Genomic DNA, 20,753 nt, shown 5'->3' with positions numbered 1-20,753 from the left:
TAATATCTATTCTTAAAATGCTTTGACCAGATTTCTACGGTAAGTTTCGATGATAAGTTCCTTGGATGGTGGTAATGAACCAGTGATATTAAACCAACCGTAAATAGTAAGCAAGATACTTTTTAAATGTGGGTCTAAAACAGATCTTCGAAATGTGAATGTTTTCTTATTTTTAAATTTTTAATACCAAATCAATGATAATTATTTAAAAAAAAAACATAATTTTGCTCCATCTGCTATGGAAATATCATTGAAGATACTTTTTAACTTTTTGACACCAACAGTACATAAATCAAATGAGTGATTATAATAATTCATAAAGTCTTATAAGACAATTTTTTTGTGATTTATCTGTAAAGTAATATTCTTCATATGTTGTGTCTGTATGTTGCTTCTGTAAAATGTTTTGTAAATATTTTCTTCATACATTGTGTCTGCACATTGGGTTGGGTTGGGTCTAATTTTTCTGTACAAACCTCTTTTTTTATTTTTTTATTCTTTTATTTAAAAACTACCAATTGGCGATCCCTTAATGAGTTTGATAACTCATGGGAGTGGAACATCGTTTGTTGTATGTTTAAAAAAAATATATATATAAAAATCACGTGACTCGTTGTTCGTACACCCTAATCTCTGAAACCGCCGAACTAATTTCAATAAAATTTTGTGAATGTGTATAGTTGGTTCTAGTTTGAAATATAAGTTAGTTTTGGACCCTATATGTGAGGCTGTTATCGAGATCTAAAAAAAAATTAAATAATTTCAACAAAATTTTTTTTTTTTCAGAAATATCGTCCAAAAATAAATACAACCACAATTTTTAACTTCCCTACATATAAGGCTGTCTGTATCAAGACAACGTTTTTTTATTATAAAATGCATTCCAAATGGTTGAGTCAAATTCTAACTGGTTTCCAATCGTAATATATAAAAATTCAGCTTGTGTATGTTTGTGCTCAAAAACTCGACATCGGTCAAAATTTCAAAAATTTTGGTTATTAGTGCCAGAAGTTTTTGGTTATTAGTGCCAGAAGTTTTTGGTTATTAGTGCCAGAAGTTTTTGGTTATTAGTGCCAGAAGTTTTTGGTTATTAGTGCCAGAAGTTTTTGGTTATTAGTGCCAGAAGTTTTTGGTTATTAGTGCCAGAAGTTTTTGGTTATTAGTGCCAGAAGTTTTTGGTTATTAGTGCCAGAAGTTTTTGGTTATTAGTGCCAGAAGTTTTTGGTTATTAGTGCCAGAAGTTTTTGGTTATAAGTGCCAGAAGTTTTTGGTTATTAGTGCCAGAAGTTTTTGGTTATTAGTGCCAGAAGTTTTTGGTTATAAGTGCCAGAAGTTTTTGGTTATAAGTGCCAGAAGTTTTTGGTTATTAGTGCCAGAAGTTTTTGGTTATTAGTGCCAGAAGTTTTTGGTTATTAGTGCCAGAAGTTTTTGGTTATTAGTGCCAGAAGTTTTTGGTTATTAGTGCCAGAAGTTTTTGGTTATTAGTGCCAGAAGTTTTTGGTTATAAGTGCCAGAAGTTTTTGGTTATTAGTGCCAGAAGTTTTTGGTTATTAGTGCCAGAAGTTTTTAGATATGTTTTAATGGTAGAAGAAGTCTGGGACGCCCGAGGAATACTATAATCTAGTACATTATACCTCTTCTAAAATTAATGTAATTATATTCTATTATTTATATTTGGACTTCACAACATTGAGACATAACACACGAAAAGCAGCAAAAAGATTTTGTCTCGGTGATAAATATGATCTAAACGGTGTTAAAAAAACGTTATTTTTATATCCAAATATAGATGTTAACCACAGAAGACTTAAAATTTACACCTCTAATCTATGAACCAAAAGGTTTCAACTGCGATTTGAAATGAAAATACGAAACGATTTTTTTTTAATATTTACAAATGGAACGATAAAAAATTAAGGTTAGAATATTGTTCTAAATCCAAAATTAAGTTTTTTTTATGAAAAATGTCATGCAGCTTTTCTCTTCATAGAAAGATTAATCGAATAGAAAAAAATGTAAAATCGTGGAAGAAATAAAAAAAATACATGCCATGTCGACTTTAATATATGGACGGTTTGTTCAGAATTTGAACAATTCATCAAATTTCAACGTTCATTTTCAGGTTCTGTGAAAGTCCTATTCAAGTTCTTTTATTATATCATTACAGGCTAGTTGCTTTACACAACTTAAATAAGAGCAAATCTTGAAAAAATCTTTCACAGAACTTCAAAACAAATAAACTTGAAATTTGAAGATTTGGTTAATTTGTCCGAAACAACCCGTCCTCATTAATACGCGACAACTACAAGAAAACACAATTGAAAATTGTTTGTCATCACAAAGTTTCAAAATTTACATAACTGGTACGAGTGCAGTTCATCTAAGCTATTCTGGGCAACATTAAGTCAAAATTACTCTGATGATAACCAACCTACGATAAAATAGTGATTAAATCAATTCTGGATTCTCAGAAGTTGAATACTGCAGAACACAATAATCTTTAATTATGACACGAACCCAGGACCCTCGCATTGCAGGGGCGTAGTCTCGATGCGACCGTATTTTTTTCGGATTTCTTTTTTCCGTTTCAAATATTTGGTTTAAGAATCGTCTTAGAAATGAAATATTACAATTTGAGGTTTTACTCGTAAAATTATTACAAAAATAAAACAATAATCTTTCAACTCGGGAGTAGTACCTTTAAATCATCCACTCAGATGTAAAAGTTAATAAAAAATCATTTTTGCTATGTTAAATAATATAGACAAAACATATAATATAATTTAGCGTGTATTAAAACTGTGCTTCTTTTGATATTAAAAGCAGTATAAAGTCCGGTTGAACGAATTCCAGGAATTATTTGACAAATGCTGAAAACAGACAGGGCTATCTAGTTTTTAATAAATCTTCGTAGGGGTTAACGTTTTCCCTCCAACTTGCGTTATTTATTAGCTACAAAAACTGTTTAATTCAATAACCAGAAACATTCATAATTATGCTTCGGGGGTTGGGTTTTACAGGTAAATAGTTCACCCTCACCCTCGTGTGTAATGCAATTTATTATTCATCACGTAAATCTTCCGGAACGGCCGTTTAAATAACGAGAGAATATTTCATTATTAATGGGACGACGTTTTGTTATGAACACGTGTAAACTGCGAGTGCGCATGCCCAGAAGACTAGTGCATTATGAATCAGATCAAACCACAAACGTGCATAAATGAATAATACTAATATCATCAACCGCGCGTAAATCATTCGCGTTTGTTTGTGCTTGTGAAGTGAATGTTAAAACAGGGGCGTAGCATTGCATTGGCTCGAACCGCTCTCGCTCTGAGGGCGGATTAAAAGGAACTTACCCTAGTAGAAATGCCAGAAGATATCATTTTATAGATTTGAAAATTAACTAAATGCTGATATATTTTTCGGTAAATAAACTCTTCATTACCCACGTGTTGCTTTTCCTCCTCATACAGCCGACGTTTTGAGCATCCTACGAAAGTCATCTTATAAGAGGTCAAATAAAGTAACATCCCTTCAGGCCTATGGCATATTGACAATTATATCTCTTAAAGATACTGTCAGAAAGTCCAAGACATTGTGTGTATTTTGGCTTCGCAATTGAATCCAGAAAAGATGGAATAATTTTAAACGTATCCGAAAACTAAAAACTGTTTTTGAAAGGTGATAAAATATGCTTTCAAATTTAATTATTATAAGTAAACGTTTTGTTGACGCCAACTATTAATCTTCTTTAACATTGTCCTTGCATTTTCTTATCTAATTTTAACCTACAACCATTATCTGACTATACTCACGTGTTTGTGTGACATTTTACAACAATAAAAGTGACTGTCAAACCAGTTTATTGATGGAGCCTGTTTTATGTACATCTATTTGTCATAAGTGCTGTTATTAATATCAACTCAGGGTAGAAGGCCTGTGCAGTGAACATATTTGGTTCTCTCAGTGTGTTTCGTATCTAACCTGGATGTTATGGAAGCTTGTGCGCGAAATAAATCATATCTCCTGTGAGTGAAACCAACCATCAACATTTTTGAGGAATATCAAAGGGGTAAGTCGGATTCCTTCCTTACTCCATGTTCACCATCTTCAACCATAGTAGTGTCAACATCAAAGTTGACAATTAATATTTTAGTCTACTTTTGATTCGCCTATTGCGATCACACGTTTTATGTTTAAAATATTAAAATTTTGAAATCATAAAATAATTGTGAAAATGGCTCACCTTAGGTTTTTGTTGTGTTAACACTTACAATAAAAATTACAGATAAAATAATATATAGCAGACGATTAATTAACGAATGTATTATACACATTAACATCACCTTAATTTTTTTTGTTTCATATAAAAATCTCTAAATAATATAAAATAAAGTCGCTATTTGCATCTGTCTGTTTGTGCTTTTAGTTCTTCTTTAAACTACGCAACGGATTTTGATAAAGTTTTCAATTTCATTAAGAGTATTTCTTCGAAAAGGTTTATGTTTACAATACATGCATATTTATTTATTTCACACCTATTAAGGATTTTACAAACATATATATAAACAAATATTTACGAAATTGAACACGCAAATAGTGCAGGAAACGTCTATTTAAACAATTGCACAAAAATAAATAGAAAGACAAAATATCACTGAACTTGATCTACACAGCATGCAGGCACAAAATTAAAATAAAATAAAATAAATTTTTTTTTCCTTTGTCGACAAATTATTATGTGTTAGTCAAATTAAATACATTTTTTTAAATATTCCACTACTTGATGAAAAAAACTTCAATAAGAAAATTGATGTACTAAATATATCAACACCATCGTATTATTTGTTTCCTAGCTGTTGAATCCGTCGCATATTATATTTATAGTTGAGAAAAATCGAGCAACGTCTCGTATACGTCAGCTAGTATTTAAAAAAAAAATCACCAACTTTCATTTTTGTACTTTACCTTTACTTTCATAAACATTTTAATTAATCTGTGGTCAACTTCTGAATATGAACCTTGGTGTTTTCGCTTGAAAACACCGTTTAGTTCATATTTCTAACTATGAGGGTAAGGGAGTAACCGAACAAATTGGCCTTTGGAGATATCTCCTAACATACAGCTCACTGTTACCCAGATAATCTTATCGATAAAATATATTTTTTAATTTGTTTATTTTACGTGTTCATAAATTTCGAATGAAAAAAATTAGTACTTTATGCTTATATTTCTTCATAAAGTAATTAACATTTTTTTCAATTATACTTAAATAAAACGATAGAAAAAGTTTCAATTTATCCAAATGCATATTTTTTATATTCATAATATAAACCGATTCTCCGTAAACATTTTACCAATTACTATGACTTTATCAATTAATAAAGTAAGGTGAACAAAACATATATAGATTCTCTTCATTACCAACATTTGCTTTATTTTGTACCGGTCCTAAACCAGACACAAAAGATGGCCTGATGTTTCGTTAGTTCTCCAAATATATACTAATTTACGCGTCCTCATGTATATATTATATTCGTATAAAATATTTTATTCCTATAAAATATTTTATTCGTTTAAAATATTTTCTAAATCAAATTTCTTTGTTATTGTCTCTATCTAATATTTATTCTAAGGAGAGTAATATTAATTAATCATTAAGAGATTTAATGAAAATCTTGTTATTAGTTTCCAGAAATATACTCCAAACGCGTAATACTTTGTATCCAATTTTTTTAAATATTTCTATAAAAAGCTTCGTATCATAACACGATATTTGATATCTTCGTATAATACATTGTGGTTGATAACAACTACTGACAAATATGTAAAATGTAATAATATATTCCGTGTAATATGTAAGGCATGTGAGTTATTATATTTTCCTTGCGATATATTATATTATGAGATGAGAATAATCCTTGTTTTGCCTGGGGTCATTCTAAGGTTAACTAGGCAACCATCCATCCCTTACATAACCCTTCCCTTTTTTCACTCTACCTAAATTTACAAAAGGTACTTGTTTTTAATAGGAATAAGTTCTCCTTGAATAAGCATCATTAGGGTTAATTAAAAAAGGCAAAACTCTTTCTGAAAACGAAAGTAGTGGTACTTGTTGCCAGATCTAGTTTATGTTGGATCCTATTTGGATATTGATCACGTTTTGTTATAGGCGCTGTTTTTCAATAAATCATCCAGCTTTATTGTAATTTGTATCGATCGTCTAAGGAATCTTACATGTATCCAATATTTTGATAATGTCGCGGTGCCTTCTCTCGATATTAGATAATGTTTTTCACCAAAATTCTCTCATTTCGTTTAATATTTAGTAACTCAATAGATAACGTAGAATCTTGTCACAGTGTACCTTTTCGGTAAAATTTAATAAAAAAATTGATGCAGTGCCGTTATTGCGAATATTTTCTGAAATTCTTTTTACCGTGATACGAAATAATGTGATACAAAAAGACCAGGTAGTCATATTTGAAATGCTTTTTCACATAAGATGTATTTTATGGAATACATTCTACCGGCTTGGCATTCCGATACGATTTCCTGTATCGTAAATTATATTATCCGACTATGTGAAAAACCTGCGAGATTCTGCAAATTCCTACTGAAAAAAAATCTGCATATCCCACGCGCAGCATCCGTTTTAAGTATTTCCGAATTCCAAACCGGTCATGCGAATCAAATATATTCCCATCCCTTCAATTTCCACAGATTCTGCGAAAATTCCAGTTATAAGAAATAAAACGATAGGAAGAGAACGGGAAATTCGCCTGATTTTGTGATTATTTATATTTAAGAATTTTATAACCGTTTTAATACGTGTTCGGGCATCTTGCTTTGTTAGAAAGGACACGAATATCATTTTAAATGTCAAAGGATTTGTCTGAATTCCTGTTACAATAATAACTGTATTTATGCTCTCGATTCCAGGCTTTTATATCATTATTTTCATACATTTCCCACAGTACAAAGGAGCACTTTTGCGACAAAAGCAGTTTTCCAGCGCGCCTAACACACGAAAACATTCAAAGCAATTTATTTCTCACATCTTTTCAATTCCGAATACAAAGTCTATTTGAGAATAATAAAGAAAAATAAATTCTACCGTATGATTGGGAGACCGGTGGAGGTTTTCCCGCTCTTAATATGTTTGCAGTCCATAGAGACGAAAGTAAGCCATATTTTGTTCAACTCAGTTGGCATATGACGTAATATGAATTGAGAAAAAAGCCCCATGCCTCCCCATCATTCTGAAGAGTTGTCATGGGGACGATTCCGATCGGGTGAGGAAGAGGAAGAGGAAGGACTTGCACACGAGGGTTAGGGTGGGGTTAGGGTGGTTGGGAGGGTTAAGGGTGGATTTTGTATCTCTGTAAATCGAGGATCTCCAACCTTTCCGGATCTAGGGCCGTTATCAGAGGCACAGGGGAAAAGGCAGCAAGAATAAAAGACAGATATATACATTCATAACCCTAGGGTGTATTTAAATTATTATTTTACTTCAATCCAGCTGACTCAATCTCAACGTTGGTGTAGAAACATGCGAATGTATTACATCATTTATTAAAATATCTTATTAAGTTTGTATCTACAGAATACTTGTTGTTATGATACCTAAGAAGAATCACAACAGCCCGGAGTCCGATGGAATATGGCATCCCACGCTTTGAGAAATGTGAGGCTAGTGAAATTAAATAGATGAATAAGATTAAGGAAAACAAAATGATAAGCACCTTTTCTGATCAGGTTAGAGTACATTTGAGTTTTCAAAATTACGAATTATTACTCACAAATTGTCTTTCTTATAATCTATTTTTTTGTCACTCAACATCCCATTGAGTATTTATTTATGTCTTACATCATTAAAGCTTTTTTGCGAATTTTAACATACCTATTTTTTATTTATTTAATTTGGTAGTGTGAAAAACCAAATTTGCCTACTCTGGGAAAAGAACCTGGGACATTTTGTTCAAGATTAAAGGAGCCTGTCGCCCACGGCGATGGTTCATCTTCAAATGATGTTTCAAATTAAGTATCTTCAGAAAAAAAACTCATTTTAAAGCGTTATTTTGTTCCATTCTATGATGTTCATATTAATCATATCAAATCCGTACAGCATCACTTCTTAAAAGAAATTGCTTGAATTATATTAAGTCTAGAAAAAGGCAAATACACATACGATGAACTTGCGGTAAAAATACACCTTATTTTTTTAGAAAACGTAGGAAAGACATTGATATCATCTGCATTATCTAAATTTTTAGTGGTATGACTAAATCGTCTACTTCTTTGCAGGAATAATTCATTTTATTCCACAATCAACGTTCTACAAATTAATGATTCGATTCACCAATATCCAGAATGACCAGACTTGTCAACTCAAGTCAGGGTCTTGAATTTTGCATGCCTCAATAATTTTTGTCAGTCATTACGCAAATAATCCAAGTATTTTGTATTTATCTGGCAAAAGTCGTGAACTCTTAGTCCGTTATTAAATAAATATTTTTTTTTTATATATTGACATTTGTTTCTATATATATATTTGGATCCATTGATTCTATGCATGTAATTATAGTACCATGCCCATGTGTGTATTTAAGTATGTTGTGAGAGTGTGTATTCCTTTGCGTATATTGACCATGTTATGCTATTGTCTTATCTATCAGTCTATGAATTTTATGCTTTTGTATTGTAGTCACTCGAAATGGTGTTTTTCTGTATCTATTTTCTGTTTTATGATTTCCCTATAAAAAAAATTAAATGGGCCATGCCGATAAACTGCTTTGGTTTGTTTATAATGAAGAATAAAAAAATAAAAATAAAATAAAGTTATTGTATTTTCTGCAATAGCTGAATAGCCCCCACGTTTTTCGAATCTTTGGCATTAACGATGATAGTAATCGCTATTATTACGAGATGTCAGAAATAATCAGTGTAAAGTATAGCGCACCCTCTTCCATATTCCACACTCTATACTTCATGCAGATCTCATCTCCATGACAATAAATCACCTGCCCTTACGACTGTCGGCACGATACAACTCACACAGTACTTAGGGTAGTTATCCTATGCACTCTTATACCATTATGCTTAGTGAGGAAACAAGATTCTACTGAGACCCCATAGTCCTTGTATAATATAATGAATACATTCAAGATCACTATTCTCTTCTCCCAGAGACTCGTTAATTTTTATGAAGTTTGATTTAACGATATTAGGGGTACATTCGAGTGTTCAGAACTGGCTAGAATAAAAATACAAATGTTTTAAATCTTTGACTTAACTTGTTCTCATATTATTGTTTTTTTCTACCCGATATCCCCAAATTATAATACCTATTCACTGAAATCGTTTATCTTAATTTAAAAATGAATACATGAAACAAAAAAATATATATTTGAGATTTTCACGGTACTATCTTCGTTTATGTTTCTGTTATTATGCCGTGTTGCACTGTATCAATAACAACATGGTATCACTTACGCATACCTACGTAAACTTCACTTCTCCACTATCTACTCATCTGCCTTGAAAATGGAAACTGTGATTCTGTCTGGAAGTTTGGCTAAACAGGGAAGAAGCACAACACGGCACAAAAAAAGAAAATTTATCATGGTAAAACAAAACTTACGTCGTTTTGCATTTTCTGTAAAATTTGATAAAAGTATTTTTTAAATTATTACAATATGAAGAGAATGATGTTGACGTAGATTTTCTTGACAGGAAAGCTGTGCAAATTTGCTGGAGTTAGAGCTCACATTTCGATAAATTATTGTGTACAGTTAATACAGAAGATTATAATCATTATAGTTTTCTTTAAAATACTGTATTCTATATTTAACCTATTTCAAAATAATATTTGATTTGCTTTTCGCCCATACACTTACCATTTATAATGTATCGTTAAGAAATTATTCGGGCGTAAACTCAAAGGTTTACCGGATCGTGTCCCGGGGCTGAGAAGTGACAAGGCAGGGTGGATTAAGGGGAAAAGCGGGAAGAAGTGGGGGACGGGTAGGGTTGGGTGATTTAAGGGGTAAACGGGGGTTAATCCACCCCCACCAGGCGACATTTCCGTCGTTCTTTCGGCCAGAGGGTTAGCCGTGTTCATCAAAATATATTTGTGAAATATCAGCGGTTTTATGATTATTGCTTCATGTCACTTACAATTCAGTAGCGTCTCGCAGGGGAGTTTAAATCGTAGTAATAAATTTGTCCGTTTATCCGACAACTGACAGTGACGTTGAAATTTTTCAATTTCGGAAATTAAGGTTTAAAATTAACAGATTATTTCCTCTTTTGCAAAACATTTATAAAAATTAGGAAAAATTTGTTTAAATTTTTAATTAAACAGAGCTGGTTCAGAGTTGGAAAATAAATTTACTAAAATTTGGAGGAAGACTATCAAAAGTTTTGCTATTCAAAATTGAACATTAAAACACTATTGTTTCAAATTTTTAATCATTTCATTTTCATAAAAAATCATTGCCCGTGTGTTAAATGTTTATTTGGAATATAAAACACAATTTAAAAAGGCGCAATAGAAATAAACACGATAAAGCAAAAAGTTCTGTGAATGATTTTTCTGTAAATTCTGTACGAGTAGAAAATGCAAAAGCTTTCAAGTCAAAATAGTTAATAGACATTCTTGATCAAAAATTTAACAACAAAGTTAGATAGATTTCATAATTCGTCTCCAAACGATTTTTATTTACAAATGGTGATCTTCCTTTCAGCTTACCCTGCACAAACTGTAGGTAGATCTAAGTTTTAAGAACACTCACAACGATTTAATACTTACATCATTAAACAGAACTGATCGTAGAACTATAAACTTCAATACTCATCTGCGAAAAGCATTAAATCCCGCCGTATTCCTTCGCAGACTGCATTGCCTGCAATAAAATAACAATTATTATTTCCTTCCTCGCTTATTCAAACTTCTCCTTCCCCTTTTACTTCTCTGATCTCAGATTCATTCCATCCGCATCCACATCCGCACTATCCGCAGCAATAAGGCCGTGACCAGACAATACAACAAAGGGGGTGCAAAATTAATCGAAGAGAAGGTAATCCGGCCATTCACCGGACAGTGTAATTAATTCTGGACGACCTCAAAGCTTTTGGAATGATCGTCCATAGAACGCTCCAATCCTGAACAGTCTCCACAGAGGTTCTTACACATGTAGGAATAATTATGAGCACAGCTAGATAACATTGTTTCGTTTTACCGGCACGTCACTAGCACGCCGCGCGGGCTGCCAACTGAGTGGGGTATCATATGATACGAGATACGACCATCAGATACAACATACGAGTAGCTTCAGCAATAAACCTGTTCGAAGCATTTCATAACTTTAAAAAAGTTTACTTCTTAATAGCTTTCAAAGAGCGACAATGAATGTGCGCATTTTCAAAATACCAATTGATCCAATACCTCAATTGTGCATAATTTTCTCTAGATTTTAGATGGAATGCAGAAGCTTGTAAGAAAAATTTTAGGTTTAGTATTTTCGTTGCTAAGAGTAACCTAATGGTTTTTTCTATGTTGTATTATTACCGGTTTATCTCTGGAAATTTTGACTTACACCTTGTAACCAAAATGAATACGGCAACTTCTGAGAAATTCCTTCGGTCTTCCAGTTTTGAGAAAGTAGTTTAAAATTAAAACTACACTTTTTAATAAAATACCCAGGAGCTTATAGCAATGTGACGGTATAGTTAATCCACCCGCTGTCCTTATCTGCCTGGAGCCGATATAATCCTGAATATATCGGTACATTAGCGCCGCCTAAATCAGCATGACAATTACTCCCCCTCCTTCTGTACTCCGGGGGGAAGTTTTATTGCGATTCTTATTCTAATGAAGGGACCACCCCCACCCCCCCTCTGTCACCTCCCGTCCAGGGGAGTGTCATCCCCCACCGTGCGATTTAATTAATCCACCGTCGTTCTGTACGCGACAGAGGTGGGCAATTAGGAGTTAATATTTTAATTATTATAAATCAGCAAGTCTTGTGAAATATACACGTCTAAATATCCTAATATACATGTACGAAGAAAACTTACTGAATATTTCTTCAAAATAATAATATTTTCGCATCTCTTCCACTATATTTATTTGGACAAATGCATCTGTGTGAAAACGAGTTCAGATATATTCTGTCACATTTTTAACAGTATTTTGATAATAAAGCCCGCCAATCAGTTTCAGCTGTGCCTTCATCAAATAAATGAATTAAAAAAATTACCGCGTTTGCTTTAAAAAAGTAAGTAGGTACCTATTAGCAAATCAATATTTTGACTGGTGGTATTTTATCCAGTACAGGTACCCATTTCAGTGGAGTTACTTTGGCCGCGTGTACACTCAGTACGTGAGATAGCTGTAATAATAATAATATTATTATATTTCAAGGAAGAAAAATTTCTGGTTCCAAGATTAAGATTAATTTCAGACAAAGCGTTAAATCGCCAGCGCTCTCAGATCTCAGCTCTCAGCACCTTGCGCCAGTAAGTCCGAGGACCAAAGCCCTGATCACATTTACAATGCTAAACTAAAATACTAATTATTTAAAATATTCAGCTAAGATTCCAGCGGTATTAAGAATACGTGAACCAAACGTTGAGAAAATTCTGGAACCAAGATTAGGGTGGCCACCCTTCAGGGAGGTAGGCAGGTCCGGATGACTTGTAAACCCGGTCCAGTTATCATTCGCCATTGAACCTGGAATTGAATATGCAGATTCTGCGCGCCTTTGTGTTGTACGTATTTGTACATTTTCTTGCAACTTTGCCGACGTCTGCTCTTCGCAATTTTCATTTCTTTTCCTGTATAATTCTCGCCATATTTTTTCGATTGTCACTCTGACACTTACTTTAGTTTGCAGTTCTTGGTAATTTTTTTAACTGAAAGTCTGTGGCTTTTTAAAAAATAAATACAGTCTTCCAAAGCATTTACCTATGTGTATTTACGACTTCATTACTAAAATTTCCTAGTTCTCAAAGATTTGTCATTTTATCTTGGTTATCATAACTTCTTGACAACAACCAAAACGCTTGCTACATTTCCAAGATACCGCTGAAAGCATTTGTGCAGTTAATCGGAAGTACGCCATCGGACTTCTAACATTACAAGGGCGACTTTTCAAGAGCTGATTTCGGGATGGTAATTCACATCTTCCCATTACTTCCGAACTTTTTCCAAGAGATTTTCATTTTTTTACTTTAAAATTGTATCGACATGTTATTTTCGTTTTGTTGGTCAAACCAATACAAATTCATTTTATATAAAAATAAATTATACATTAACATAATTTGTAACTTTACACCGCAATACAAATTCTTCTTTTTAAATTACACATAGTTACCTTTTAAGACACACCTAGTAAAAACTTAATAGAATTAATAAAAATAATATTTCAGTATATATACAGTATTATTAATTTTGCAATTTCACGAGCATTTGGTTCCCTAGAACAGGCAATATGCCTAGCAAATCACTAATATCGACCTTACAAGACATAATAATACTTGTATGCATTCCATTAAAATAAAATTAAATGCATTAGCACGATATTGAAAAATTGTTGCTTTTAGATTGAAAAAATAAAATGATTAATATTTCTGTATATTGTTATAAATTCATCAAGGCTGTACTGAACTCTAACTACGCGTTAAACTAATTAAATTGCATTAAACATGTACTTCATAAAAACTGGCTCAGAAATCTTAATAATTACTGATGTATGTTATTGTGCAAACTGCCATTGCTTTATTAATACTAGTACTTATTGAATTATTTGGCAGTTTAAAATAAGCCAAAGTAGGACAGTGGTTCCCTGCACATGACCGGCAATCGGAAGGTACGGGTTTAATTCCCGTCGACAACATTTATTTTTCTCCTCATGTTTTTTTCAATTTATATTTGTGTTTTATGCCAACAATTATTGTTTATGATAGTTTATTATTCTTTGTGCTTTTTCATAAAGCCTTATCTGGTACACCCATGTTTACACTGAATAAAAAATAATTATTTAAATATATTTGATATTAAAAATATTGCAATGCGGAAAGAGTGCAAGCTTAGCAATCAAGATTAAGAAAGGGATGCTTAGATTGTAGATGCTTATAAGTAGAACGAATGCACAGATAAAGGAAAGTAATAAGAATATAATATGAAAGTGAGGGGTGTAAGAAGTATGGGAAGCCCGATGAAGACATGGCACGATCAAGATCAAGTGAATCAAATATGTAGGTAATGTTAAAAATAACAGAACAGTATGTATGCATGTGAATTAAGCAGTGTGTGCCAAGACGGAGTTGTGTGGCGGTCCACTCCACCTACCCCTGTTAGGAAACAACGTAATGACTTTGTATTTTGTTTTTAGATTAGCTCCATACAGGAGGTCATAAGGAAAATAATTCCCCTCAGGGCCTATGTCATCTTTGGTATTTCTGTGTGGAACGGTCGTTTAAGGAAAGTAAGGATGGGAAGTTCTGGGAAGTTCTGGGAAGGATATATATCGGGGTTAATGAGTTCAAGAGTGATGGACATAAGAATCCATCCCTACCACTGCGGTGCAAGGCGATGTTCCAAGAGAGTCCTGTTGGAGAGATCAAAAATTCACCCTCATACGTCACCCCATGAACCCGGATATCACTGCTAAGTCACCAAACGTCGCAAAATACATGATGTGACCTTAGGCGGAGGTGTTGGTTATCCAATAAATGGTTCCCGGGGCGGCGGTACCCCTACCAAAGTCGGGTATGGGTAGTTATATAAATATTTTTTCAATAAATTTTTACAAGGTAGAAAAAATAGACATAAAATTGTCCAAAGCTTATAAAAAATGATTTTTTTAGCGAGGATATTATCTGCGCAACGCGTGCTTTGAATGGTTGGGCACGGGATTACTCGGGGTATCGCCAGGATGTTTTGTTCGGCCAAATCGCATTCATCCGGACCATGAATTTCGCAATAATGGCGCTTAATCTATACGAGTGCACCTTTACAAATAATAATAATTCTCGATACTTACATAAGAGGATCCGTCCTTTCAAATGTCTGCCGGCTGTCAATGTCGCTAACAAGAGATGCATAATCCGACTATGAATCGGAAATGCGCAGATGAAATGATTGAATTTAAAGGAATAAATTATAAATGTTTTTTATTCAAACATCAGAAAATTTTCTTTTTCAACAATTGAAAAATTGCGCACGACGGTATTTGAGCCCGTGACCTCCAGCTCGCTAGTCGAGAGCGTTACCCCTCGACTACGGAGGGCATGTTTCAAAATCAGAGATTTTTTCTTCAGGATTATAGGATATTTACTCATACAAAAAACTTTATCCGTTTTACTCATAATAGATAATACGGGGGGATAAGAACGGGTAAGTAAAAAAACGTTGCTCGGGTTAATAATCAAGCTCATGCATACCGGCCGTAATACGGTAATATTAGCAGAAATTAGAATATGTGTCAACAATCTGGTTGATTTGACAAATATCCATCGGTCGCACAATTAAAATTTTAAAAAAAGCAGTAATATTCATTTGCAGCGCTATCAGAGGAATATTTTATCGTAATATCATATTAGTATATCAATAACAAAGCAAATACCGAACGCATAATCGAATTGGCCGGATTTTGATGCAATTCAAAACAAACCAAATTTCATCTGAAGAAAGGTGAAGTTAGGAACAAAATGGAAAATTAACCGTGTTTTTGAGATTTAGAACAATTTGGTGCCAGTTTAAAAAAATCTTGTATGAATATTATGATGAGTAAAGATTTTACCACGAGCAGGATATGGCTCTTCTTCGTATGGCTAAACCAACGCTGAAGCAGCGTATGAAGGAATCTTTATAATAATAATAATAATAATAATTGGATAATTTGTATAGCGCCGTTTTTGTGAAAAATCACCTCAAGGGCGCTGTACAATTTATTTCCTAGGATCTACATTTGTTATTTAGACCAACTGTGCCAGCACGAGGTTCGTCATCCGTTCAGGCATGTGTCTGCCGCCAATATAGCGCTGACATGTATCTGCTGCCAATAAAGAGCGCTGACACAACATCCTCACATAGACAACAAACCTTGGCAGCACCGCTGTGACGCTCGACGAAGACAGAAGATGGAGACTCTGCTGCAAGAGTCCTAGGTAGCGAAGGAACTGTACCAGCTGCTGCAGGGAGAGAGACTACCCCGTCCACCAACTGTGCCAGCACGAGGCTCGTCATCCGTTCAGGCATGTGTCCGCCGCTAATATAGCGCTGACATGTGTCTGCTGCCCATAAAGAGCGCCGACACAATATCCTCACATAGATAACAGACCTTGGCAGCACCGCTGTGCAAAATCACCTCATCCTAGTTTACCTTAGTCTCTCCAGTCACCTCCCAGCCTTTCATGCCACCTAGTGCATCCTCTCGACCCTTTCAGACTCCTTCCTGGCTCCAATACATTCTTTCTATTGTCGTGATCCGACGATTTCACACCTCTGTCTCAGACCCTTAGGGCTCGCTTATCGCAGGCTATCATAAGCAAAATCTTGAACCAAAGTCAAAGTGAAGTTTATGAGTGTCATCTGTAACAAAATACATAAACAAAAACAGAAAATAAAAACAAAGACAAAAACTTTAAACAAAATATGGCTTATCTGTCCTCCATGCAGACATCCTCGGTTGAAAAGGTCCCGTAAATCCCAACACCACTTGACACTTGAGTCAGGTATAAAATCTTCGACTGCATTGAGAAATCTTCGTTCTAGCTTCACTTTTAAAAATTAATCGGTTTAAAATGCTATAATAATTGCAAATTCCGGCTAAACGGTAGAAGTTACGCACATTTCGTGAAATAAGAAGGTAAGCACTATATAAAACACGGATGCTGAACAATTTTCAGCGATCTCTTAGCAAGGGAAACCTTCTGAAAGGATCAAACAAACCGGAGCGGTTAAAACACGTCCGCAACGAAGAACGGAAGTATAAATTCAATTAAGGAGCAATCAATATACATAAATAACAGAAAAATATGTTACGAATGTAGGTCAAAATTGAATTTAAGATGGCAATTTAAAAATTGTTTATTTATTCACAATTATCGACTTTTAACAATTCGTAAACTAAATTATCCGAATATTTTTGTTTCATTAAAAATAATAATTGTTCCGTCACACCGATTTGCTTTTGACAGGCCGTGTGCTGACCAATAGTATGGTCAGATTTTGAACTGTACAGTTTGAAATCACACACGTCAACTATAACCACGGAGTGCTGTGAGCCGTACAATCGCATCGAAACGTTTGTCTTGTCAAAACCAATGTGTGTACTATCTCCGGTTATTTATCGGAATAATCCCTTAAACGTATTTTATTGCAACTATCGCAATCCAATTCAACATAACGAGTGCTACCGTACAACGATCACCGTTCCAGTGCTGACAGATGATTCTAGAGATGTAGATTTCGTTCGCCACCCGTTAAACTGACTGTGAATTTTGTGTTATCGCATTCGCCTGTCATAAACCATAGGCGTTATCCAAGGTTTTTTCTGTGTGGAATAGCCCTTTAAAATACGGCTATATCAACCCTTGTTCGTTCCTCGAACAATAATGTTATTAAATTTTGTTATTTATTTTTATGTGAATACCGTACTAGTGTCCCAACTGCTCCCAACCGTCCGGAGACAGTGAGACTATGGCATCCCCAATCGGGGTATGTTGTGATGCTGAAGGTATTGGGGAGGAGATGGAAATGGGGAAGAGGAAGTTGGTGTAGAATCTGGTTATTCAGATGTGGTCACCAAATATGGCTTAGGTCATTTCATCAACGTTTCAACTCTGGATGGTGTTCTTCATCAGGGAGATACTGAGAGTATCTTCCACTCTGGAACGTGCCGCAAGTAAACAATAATTTATTTAAATTAACAAATTGTGAAATAAAACAAATTTATAAAATATAATTAAATTGCGCACGCTGGGATTTTAACCCGCGACTTTCGAGTTACTAGTTGAGAGCCTTATCCCTTGACCACGGAGGCTATAAATAATGATTTAGAATCACATCTGTTTATTGTTAAGTGTCGTTGTGCAAAACAACGTTGGCTTACCATTTTATACACATCTACGTAAGTAATGTATAAAAATGTATTACTTAATTATAAGTTAGTATAACCCATAACGTCCTCGAAAATATTACTTTCGGATTTTAAATTACGTTACAGGGTGAATTATATCGACTCTTAATTCCCTTGTGATATGCCACTACTCAGATATGAACCATTGCTAGGACCGCGTTAAACGATGTTATGTGACCAGATCTGGATAGTCATTTACTTTATTGTTTCCCTACTTTTACCTTAATTTTATCCTACCCTGCCCCAATTCAACGTCACAATATTCCTAAACAATAAAACAAGCAATATCAATGTTAAAAATATTTTGTTTCCTCGAAATGAAAACAGGAATGCTGAAATCGAACCCAAAACATGTCGTCATGACTCAATTTCGGATCTACGCATAATTATTCAGATTCAAAACCGTGACGTCATTCTCCATCAGCATCCAATTTGTTCATCACATCTCGAGTAAACCGAGATTGTCAAAAAACGTTCTCGTTTCACTCGCAATTTTGTCAAGCTTAAGATGTGTCATCAAAATGTTGACGCATTTTTACAATAGTTATACGGAGGTATGAAAAGAGACGATATTTTGATGTGAGGGTGAGTTTTGTTTAATTTTGAAGTGAGGGTTGTTGTAGCGGGATCATGGAGAATTTGCCCTTGCATAGTGCAGACCTCTGAAAAGGAGCTTAGTGTCATGTCACGAGATCTTTATTCAAATGTAAGCGTTCCTCAGTCATTATGACGAAATCACCACCCTTCTCCCGGGCAGAATGCAACTCCGGTGTAAATGTAAACCCTTATATTGGGGATTAATTTGAATAACCAATTTATATTGAGAGTGACGCTTTCCATCCAGTGTTTCAGCGGACATTAATATGCATCCGGCGCACTTTGTTTAAAGGAAAAAATAACAAAGGGGAGCAGGTTGATGAGTGTCAATGCGGGGAATCTGTTTACTTGGTTATCATCACACCAGGTCCTCCGAAGAGGGCAGATACCTCCACAGAACAGACGCTTACACCTCTATATTAACTAAGTTCCTACCTAACTAAACACTAATTTAAATTCAAAATAAACTGCTAGCCCAAGCATAAAATCGTTTGTGTTATTACTTAAAAACAAAATTAAAACGTTTATATATGTGCAACCGTCTTACTGTGTTATTTCAACTTACATAAACGGAGAGAACAAAAAGAAAAACATTCCTTATTTAAACAGTTCTCAATTCATCCAAAGTACGTAGTTAAAATAAATAATACAACCTGAAATGTTTAGCAAACAAGTTCAAACATCAATATGATCATTCATTCCATTTAAATATGTGCAACCGTTTTACTATGTTATTTCAATTAACATTCGGTAAACGGAGAGAACAAAAGAAAAAACATTATTTTTTTAAATACTTCTAAATTCATGCAAATAGTACGTCGTTGAAATAAATAATACAACCTGAAATATTTGGCAAACAAGTTTTCAAATCAATACGATCATTCATTTCATTATTACAGAATGTAGTGTTGCCAAATTGCGCTAATAATGGACCTAGGCAAAGCAATTAAGGCTGAAACACTACAACAGGCTTGTCACTGTAGAGTAAATAACGCCCATTTAAATGACAAGGTCCTCTATTGTTTTTAATGGCCCACCTGTTATTATAAAGGCTAGAGATATATTCAAGTAAATTTACTTCCAACTTCAGCCCGGGTTAATTCGAGACTGTCGTGAAGATTTTAATTATGATAATTCGCCGACACAATACGACGTGATAGGTAGCGTTGTTAGACGCGGTATTGTGACCCCGTTTCGTGGGTGAAAAAAAAAAAATCTCGTATTATTTTTATATATACACATACGCCCTTATTTTTAACTCGTTACAACTTTTTTTACCGACGGATACTTTCCGAAACTGCAACTAAGTCAAGTGAATATTTATTTCCAAGAACGAAATAACTGAATCGGTCAAATATAGTTTTTTGAGATGGAGTGACCATGTCAAAATATTGTTAAATAATATTAGGAGGCCTACACATATTTTTAAAGATCTCAAATGTGTACTAGACAAGGACAAATTAAAAGAAAAATCTTTTTATTTTTCTTTAATTCAGCCTCTACTTTCCTGTAATACAGGGTTTTCCAATAAGAGGTGTCATTTTGATATTCAATCGTAAAAGATCAATGGTTTCGTTGCTTGTGTGGCACGTAGCACTGTCTTGTTAAAAGTAAACGTTGTCCAAATCAATTGTATACAATTTCGGCGATAAAAAATCATTAATCATCTCTCGATAGCGCAATCCATACACCGTAACTGTTGCTCCAGCCTCATTTTCGAAAAAATAAGGTCCATTGACTCCGCCGGACCGTAAACCGCACCAAATAGTCACACGTTGAGGATAGAGAGGCTTTTAAACAGCAATCCTTTGATTTTCCTAGCCCCAGATGCGACAATATTGCTTGTTGAAGAAGCCACCGAGGAGGAAATGGGCCTCATCACTCAAGATGATTTGCATTTAATTCACTCAATTGAATTTTAATCATTTAAATGTATTGTTGAAGCGTGTATCGTTCTACTTGTCAAATGTCAAAAAATAACAGCTTAAAAAGTGACATCTACCG

This window comes from Hesperophylax consimilis, chromosome 5, assembly GCF_061612785.1.
Source record: "Hesperophylax consimilis isolate HC1 chromosome 5, BYU_Hcon_1.0, whole genome shotgun sequence".
NCBI classification, from domain to species: Eukaryota; Metazoa; Arthropoda; class Insecta; order Trichoptera; family Limnephilidae; genus Hesperophylax; species Hesperophylax consimilis.
Note: the sequence above shows the minus strand (reverse complement) of the source record.